The following is a 10,139-nucleotide window of genomic DNA, read 5'->3' on the forward strand; positions in this document are numbered from 1 at the left end:
TATCTGTATGTTTTCTCTCAATTTCATAATTAGTTCTAATTCATCGTATAAATGTTTCAAATTTCAATTCAGGAAGTAAATTAAATAGCATTTTTCTGAGGAATAATATTTTTATTCTAATTAATATGCAAGCAGAGAATTAAAAAATATATAGGATTCTTCTAATAATTGGATATAATTTTGAAAAATTCAAATTATGTGAAAAAAAATTTTTTTTTAAAATTTCTCTTTTTTCGAAAGTAAATGAAAAATCATAATATACACATATATATACACACACACATAGATATATATATATATATATTTAAATATGTTTATATTATACATTGATACATTAGAATATAAATAGAGGTTATGAAGTAGAATAATTTATTAGAATGAAAATTAATTTATTCAAATTATCATTTTTCTTAAATTATTGAAAAATTAATTTTTAAAAATTAAAAATATGGTGATAAATAGATAATAATTTATCTATCCATTTGTTTTCTTCAAATTTTATAATTAGTTCTAATTCATTGTATAAATGTTCCAAATTACAATTTATAACGTAAATTAAATGGCATTTTTCTGATGAATAATATTTTTATTTTAATTAATTTGTGAGCAGATAATTCAAAAATATATATGATTTTTCTATCAATTATATATAATTTCAAAGAATTTGAATGACGCAAAAAAATTTTTATCTTCAAAAATTTCTCTTTTTTTAGAAGTAAATTAAAAGTTATCGTATATACATATATATACACTTACACATTTATATATATATATATATACATATATTTATATATATTCATATTATACATGATTATGATAGAATATAAATGGAGGTGATTAGGTTAAATAATTTAATAAAATAAAAAATGATTTATTTCAATAAATTATTTTTCTCAAAGTGAAGAATAATTGATTTTAAAAAATTAAAAATATGAAATCAAATAATTAATAATTCATCTATATGTATGTTTTCTCTTAAATTCATAATTAGTTCAAATTCATTGTTTAATGTTCCAAATTTCAATTCATAAAGTTAATTAAATGACATTTTTCTAATGAATAATATTTTGATTTCAATTAATATGTAAGCAGATGATTGAAAAAATATACGGGATTTCTCTAATAATTATATATGATTTTAAAAAATTTAAATCATTCAAAAAAATTTTTTTTTCCAAATTTCTCTTTTGTTAAAAGTAAATGAAAAATTATAATAGATACATGTCTGTATATACACACACACACATATATTTATATATATATTCATATTATACATTATTATAATAGAATATAAATGGAGGTAATTAAGTTGAATAATTTATTGGAATAAAAAATGATTTATTTGAATTAATTATTTTTCTCAAAGTAGAAAATGATTATTTTGAAAATTAAAAATGCGAAATCAAATAAATAATAGTTTATCTATCTGTATGTTTTCTCTTAAATTCATAATTAGTTCTAATTCATTGTATAAATGTTCCAAATTTTGATTCATAAAGTAAATTAAATGTCATTTTTCTCATGAATAATATTTTTGTTTTAATTGATATGTAAGCAGATAATTGAAAAAATATACGGGATTTCTCTAATAATTATATATAATTCTAAAAAATTTAAATCATGTGAAAAAAATTTTTTTTCCTGAATTTCGTTTTTTTTAAAAGTAAGTGAAAAATTATAATTGATATATGTCTATATATACACACACACATATATATATATATATATTTATATTATACATAATTGTAATAGAATACAATTGGAGGTAATTAAGTTGAATGATTTATTGAAATGAAAAATGATTTATTTGAATAAATAATAATTTATCCATCTGTATGTTTTCTCTCAAAATCATAATTAGTTCTAATTTATTGTATGAATGTTCCAAATTTTCATTCATTGAGTAAATTGAATGGCATTTTTCTGATGAATAATATTTTTATTTTAATTAATATGTGAGCAGATCATTAAAAAATGTATAGGATTTTTCTAATAATTACATATAACTTCAAAAAATCTGAATCAACTAAAAGAAATTTTTTTTTTCAAATTTCTCTTCTTTCAAAAGTAAATTAAAAATTATAATATATACATATATATATACACACATATATATATATATATTTATATATATTTATATTATACATTAATATAATGGAATATAAATGGAGGTAATTAGGTTGAATGATTTATTAAAATAAAAAATGATTCATTCAAATAAATTATTTTTCTCAAAGTGAAAAATAATTAATTTTTAAAAATTGAGAATATGAAATTCAATGAATAGTAATTCATCTATCCGTAAGTTTTCTCTCAATTTCTTAATTAGTTCTAATTCATTGTATAAATGTTCCAGATTTTAATATACAAAGTAAATTAAATGGCATTTTTCTGATGAATAATATTTTTATTTCAATAAATAAGTGAGCAGATAATTCAAAAATATATAGGATTTTCCTAATAATTATATATGATTTCAAAAAATTTAAATCATAGAAAAAAAAGTTTGTTTTCAAAATTTCTCTTTTTTCAAAAGTAGAATAAAAATTATTACATATATATTTACATATACACACACATATATATATATTTATAGTTAATTATATTACACATTAATATTATAGAATGCAAATGGAGGTAATCAAGTTAAATAATTCAATCAAATAAAAAATGATTTATTTTAATGAATTATTCTTCTTAAATTTAAGAATATTTAATTTTTAAAAGTTAAGAACATGAAATAAAATAGATAATAATCCATCAATTTGTATGTTTTCTTTGAATTTCATAATGAGTTCTTATTCATTGTATAAATGTTCCAAATTACAATTCATAAAGTAAATCAAATGGCATTTTTCTAATGAACAATATTTCTATTTCAATTAATATGTGAGCAGATAATTCAAAAATATATAGGATTTTTCTAATAATTATATATAATTTCAGAGAATTTGAATAACGCAAAAAAATTTCTATCTTCAAAAATTTCTCTGTTTTTAGAAGTAATTTAAAAATTATCATATATATATATATATATATGTATAAACTCACACATATATATATATATATATATATATATATATGTATTTATATTATACATTAATATGATAGAACATAAATGGAGGTGATAAGGTTCAATAATTTAATAGAATAAAAAATGATTTATTCAAATAAATTATTTTTCTCAAAGTGAAGGAGAATCAATTTTTAAAAATTAAAAATATGAAATCAAATGAATAATAATTCATCTATCTGTATGTTTTTTCCTAATTTTATAATTAGTTCTAATTCATTGTATAAATGTTCCAAATTTCAATTCATGAAGTAAATTGAATGGCATTTTTCTAATGAATAATATTTTTCCTTTAATTAATATGTAAGCAGATAATTGGAAAAATATATGGGATTCCTCTAATAAATACATAATTTTAGAAAATTTAAATCATGTAAAAAAATTTTTTTTTCTCAATTTCTCTTTTTTTAAAAGTAAATGAAAAATTATAATTGATATATGTCTATATATACACACACACATATATATATATATTTATATTATACATTATTATAATAGAATACTAAAGGAGGTAATTGAGTTGAATAATTTATTAAAATAAAAAATGATTCATTTGAATAAATTATTTTTCTCAAAGTAAAGAATAATTATTTTGAAAATTAAAAATGTAAAATTAAATAAATAATAATTTATCTATCTGTATGGTTTCTCCTAGATTCATATTTAGTTCTCATTCGTTGTATAAATGTTCCAAATTACAATTCATGAAATATATCAAATGGCATTTTTCTAATGGATAATATTTTTATTTCAATTAATATGTGAGCAGATGATTCCTAAATATATAGGATTTTTCTAATAATAATATATAATTTCAAAAAATTTAAATCATGTAAAAAAAAGTTTGTTTTCAGAATTTCTCTTTTTTCAAAAGTAAATTAAAAATTATTATATATATATACATATATAACGCACATATATGTATATTTATGTATATTTATATTATACATTGTTATTATAGAATACAAATGGAGGTCATCAAGTTAAATAATTCAATAAAATAGAAAATGATTTATTTTAATGAATTATTCTTCTTAAATTAAAGAATATTTAATTTTTAGAAATTAAAAATATGAAATAAAATAGATAATGAACCATCTATTTGTATGTTTTCTTTGAATTTCATAATGAGTTCTTATTCATTGTATAGATGTTCCAAATTTCAATTCATGAAGTAAATTGAATGGCATTCTTCTAATGAATAATATTTTTCTTTCAATTAATATGTGAGCAGATAATTCAAAAATGTATAGGATTTTTCTAATAATTATATATGATTGTAAAAATTTGAATCACGTAAAAAAAATTTTTTTCCTCTCAAATTTTCCTTTTTTTTTTGAAGTCAATGAAAAATTATAATATATATACATATATATACATATGTATATATATATATACACACACACATATGTGTATATACATTTATATATATTTATATTATACATTAATATAATGGAATATAAATGGAGGTAATCAGGTTGGAAGATTTATTAGAATAAAAAATGATTTATTCAAATAAATTATTTTTTTCAAAGTGAAAAATAATTAATCTTTTAAAATTAAGAATATGAAATTCAATGAATAGTAATTCATCTATCTGTATGTTTCCTCCTAATTTCATAGTTAGTTCTTATTTATCGTATAAATGTTCCAAATTTTAATTCATAAAGTAAATGAAATGGCATTTTTCTAATGAATAATATTTTTATATTAATTAATACGTAAGCAGATAATTGAAAAAATATATGGGATTTCTCTAATAATTATATATGATTTCAAAAAACTTAAATCAGGTAAAAAAAAGTTTGTTTTCAAAATTTCGCTTTTTTCAAAAGTAAATTAAAAATTACTATATATATATATATATATATATATATATATATATATATATATATATATATATATATATATATATATATATATATACACAAACATATATATATATATTTATATATATTTATATAATACATTAATATTATAGAATACAAATGGAGGTAATCAAGATAAATAATTCAATAAAATAAAAAATGATTTATTTTAGTGAATTATTCTTCTTAAATTAAAGAATATTAAATTTTTGAAAATTAAAAATATGAAATAGAATAGATAATAATCCATCTATTTGTATGTTTTCTTTGAATTTCATAATTAGTTCTTATTCATTGTGAAAATGTTCCAAATTACAATTCATGAAGTAAATTAAATGGCATTTTTCTAATGAATGATATTTTTATTTCAATTAATATGTGAGCAGATAATTAGAAAATATATAGGATTTTCCTAATAATTATGCATAATTGTAAAAAATTTATGTGACGTAGAAAAATTTTTTTTTTTCAAATTCCTCTTTTTTCGAAAGTAAATGGAAAATTATATCATATACATATATGTATACACACACACACATATATATATATATATATTCATACATCTATATAAAATGAAAAATGATTTATTCAAATAAATTATTTTTCTCAAAGTGAAAAATAATTAATTTTTTAAAATTAAAAATATGAAATTAAATAAATAATAATTTATCCATCTGTATGTTTTCTTTCAATTTCATAATAAGTTCTGATCCATTGCATAAATGTTCCAAATAACAATTCATGAAGTAGATTAAATGGCATTTTTCTAATGAATAATATTTTTATTTCAATTAATTTGTGAGCAGATAATTAGAAAATATATAGGATTTTCCTAATAATTATGCATAATTGTAAAAAATTTATGTGACGTAGAAAATTTTTTTTTTTTCAAATTCCTCTTTTTTCGAAAGTAAATGGAAAATTATATCATATACATATATGTATATACACACACACATATATATATATATATATTCATACATCTATATAAAATGAAAAATGATTTATTCAAATAAATTATTTTTCTCAAAGTGAAAAATAATTAATTTTTTAAAATTAAAAATATGAAATTGAATAAATAATAATTTATCCATCTGTATGTTTTCTTTCAATTTCATAATAAGTTCTGATCCATCGCATAAATGTTCCAAATAACAATTCATGAAGTAGATTAAATGGCATTTTTCTAATGAATAATATTTTTATTTCAATTAATTTGTGAGCAGATAATTGAAAAATATAAAGGATTTTTCTAATAATTATATATGATTTTGAACAATTGAAATAAAGTCAAGAAAAATTTTTTCCAAAAAGTTTTCTTTCTTTAATAGAAAATTAAAAATTATATAATATACATATATATATATATATATATATATATATATATATATATATATATATATATATATATATATATATATATATATATATATATATATATATATATATATATATATATATATATATATATATATATATATATTTATGTATACTTATACTATACAATAACATAATAGAATATAAACGAAGCTAAATAAGTTAAATAATTTAATAAAATAAAAAAAGATTCATTTGAATAAATTATTTTTCTTAAATTAAAGAATAATCAATTTCTAAAAATAAAAATATGAAATTGAATAAATAATAATTCATCTATCTGTACGTTTTCTTTAAATTTCATAATGAGTTCTAATCCGTAGTATAAATGTTCAAAATTAAATTCATAAAGTAAATTGAATGGCATTTTTCTAATGAATAATATTATTATTTTGATTAATATGTGAGCAGATAATTAAGAAATGTAAAGGATTTTTCTAATGATTATAGACAATTTTAAAAAATTTTGATAATGTGAAAAAAAAATTTTGTTCGTCAATTTTCTCTTTTTTTAAAAGTAAATTAAGAATCATGATATATATATATATCTATATTATATATATATATATTATATATATATATACACACACAGACATATATATATATGTCGGAAAATGGCCAGATAACACTCGCGAACTTTGTGTTTTGCGTGTGGGACGCATGATGAACCACCTTTTCATTCTTTTACAAGATAAAAACGGAACTTAACTTATTGAACAAAGCTTTTTAAAAAATTCAACGTTTATAACAAGATCCAAATTGCTCAATGTTTATTCTGTTATTGATCTTTGCCGTAGTTTCTCTGGAGACCGAATAGAAGAAAGCGGTGATAATCCTCCTCGTTATTCATTTCGTTATCCTTGACACGGCTAATCCTGACAATCACACGTCCTCGTGTGCTGTAATACAAAAATTAAAAGATATTTTGACCGTTCGGCCAACCTGATCATATTACTATTCCAAAAATCACGATGTGCTTTAACAAATCCATAAGTTATAACAAATTCCGTACTAAATAACAAGTCCGGTGACAAACTGTTGACAACACCCCATTTCATAGAAATCATCTTCTTTCCACAAGAGCAAGAACTACAATCTTCTCAAAAGACTTGCATTCCTTTCATGAGACTTATATTTTTATCCAAACATGTAATTTCCACACACATTGCCAATTATCAATTGGGCTTCACATATGTGACCGTATGACAACGTCAAGCCGTCCATACATCAACATTTCCACACACAGTCGCCTCATGCGACAGCACCACACCATTAGCCGTTACATTGCGCCATCTCCGCTTACCGAAATGAGTAAGGTTTTTTTTTTTTGACTTGCAACTAATAAGCGTAATGAATGTGTGCACTAGGATCAAGCTCAAACCAAAGGGAATGACAATCATTTCCTACTCCAATATTCTGATGAATTTCTTATAACAGGTGCGCCAACAAGGATGTCACAGGTTATTAATCCAAAAATAACACATTAAATTTGTAATTTAATACCTTGAATACTCAATGACTCTTCAGAAGATTTATCAAAATCAATATCCAATTCTGAAGGTACAGAACAGTCAGGCATTGCTCGAAGACGGTCATGAGCGTATTTGTACGTTCGATTACAATTTAAAGATTTTAAAATGTACCGATCTCCGTCTAACACTTCAATAACACGAAATGGCCCCTTAAATTTTGAATTCAATTTTGTTTGATTTCTTTCGTGATTTTCAATTAAAACATAATCCCCAACAGAAAATTTTAAAAATTTTGCCTTTCGGGCATCAAATCGCGATTTTTCAATTTGCGAGTTAATCTCAATCATATTGGCTGCTCGCTCTCTGATTTCCGATAAGTCAATTTCTTTTTCACAATTAGTAATCGGTAACAGATTCAACGGTCTAGCTACGCGACCAATCATCAATTCCAGCGGAGTAGCTTCAGTCACACTACTGACGGAACAATTCAGTGCCAGTTGAATATCTCCAAGAGAATCCTGCCAAGATCTATTATTATCAACCTGAACAGAAGTGAGCATATTTTTAAGTGTACTCATAACACGTTCGACTTGACCATTGCCTCGACTAGTACCAGTAGCAATCAAATGAAGATTAATGCAATGGGAAGCACAAAAATCACGAAAATTTTTGTTTGCAAAACATCTCCCCTGATCAGCAATCACACGAACCGGTGCTCCAAATAATGTGACGATTGATTTTAAAGCTTTTATAGCACTTACAGCATCAATAGAAAAAGTATGGTAAAGAAAAACAAACTTAGTAAAGGCATCAATAAACACAAAAACATATTCTTTAATATTACTTTTGCCACTAAGCTTTCCAGTAACATCAATATGAAGAGTATGCCAAGGAATACTCTTTGGGATTGGATGTAATTCAGCTTGAATTTTACCAGAAGTAGATTTGGAAATTCGGCAAGTAATGCAATTTTCAACAAATTTTCGGACATATTTGGACATATTAGAAAACCAATAATGTTGGTAAGCCTTCTCTAAAGTTTTATGCCATCCCAAATGAATAATCGATTCATGAACATGATTTATTATAGACCACTGAAAAGCTTTAGGGATTATTGGTAAAATACGAGTGTCATTATTTCGCTGTATTTTTCTGAACAAAATTCCAGATTTAAGTTCGTATGTATTAGAAACATTTGAATCAAGCTCATCGTTTTCTAATTTAGAAATAAGATCACGAATTTCGGCATCCTTCTGCTGCTCCGCTTGTAACCAACCGTGAGAAATTTTTGAAAAATTTATACGTTTTTGCTCAACAGTTTCAACATTCAGTTTGTCATTCTCAGGTAAAGGATTTCGAGAAAAGAAATCTGCATGTGATAGATTTTTTCCTTCTCGATAAACAATATCAAAGTCGAATGACTGTAAAAATGCCCACCATCTATAAACTCTTGGGGATAAGTCAAGTTTAGAGAATTACAATCTGTAACTACTGTAAATTTTCTACCATGTAAATAATGCCGAAAATGCCTAATAGCATTCACAACAGCAAGTGTTTCCAATTCATACGAATGATATCGCGACTCTATTTCTGTAGTTCTTTTGCTAAAATAAGCTACAACATGGGCCTTTCCACCAACTTTTTGGATGAAAATTGCACCGTAACCAACTGAGCTAGCATCTGTATGTAATTTTATAGTAAAATTTGGATCAAAAATCATTAAAAGAGGAGAACTCGTCAGGTGAGAAACAATTTTTGTTCGAATTTCCTCAAATTCAGGTTTCCAATCAATCCTACCCTTTCCATTAGTAGGTTTATACAAAGGACAAACAAGTTTAGAAAACCCTTCTATAAATTGCCGAAAATACGAGGCAAGTCCAATAAATTGTCTAAGTTGAGTAACAGTTTGAGGAGGCGGGAGTGCAGTCAACGCGATAACCTTGCGAGGATTTGGTCGAATTTCTCCTGCCGAAACTTGATAACCAAGAAATTCTATTTTCGTTTTCAAAAATGAACATTTCTTTAGATTGACTGAAAATCCAGCTTTAGTCAAAGCCCCTAAAACAACTTCTAATTTTCGAATACCCTCAATAATTGTTTCTGATGGGATGAGAATATCATCCATATAACAAATAATAGACGTATTCACTTGATCTCCCAAAGCTTTGTTAATTGCTCGCTGAAAAACAGAAGGTGCATTTTTCAAACCAAAAGGCATTGCTAAATATTCGTACTGCCCGTCAGGAGTAACAAAAGCAGTCCGTTCAATAGAATCTGGGTGAATAGGAATTTGGTGAAAACCGCTAGCCATATCAAGAGATGTAAAATAATGAGCACCTCCTAGTCTAT

The sequence above is a fragment of the Neodiprion virginianus genome, unplaced genomic scaffold, assembly GCF_021901495.1.
Source record: "Neodiprion virginianus isolate iyNeoVirg1 unplaced genomic scaffold, iyNeoVirg1.1 ptg000065l, whole genome shotgun sequence".
NCBI lineage: Eukaryota > Metazoa > Arthropoda > Insecta > Hymenoptera > Diprionidae > Neodiprion > Neodiprion virginianus.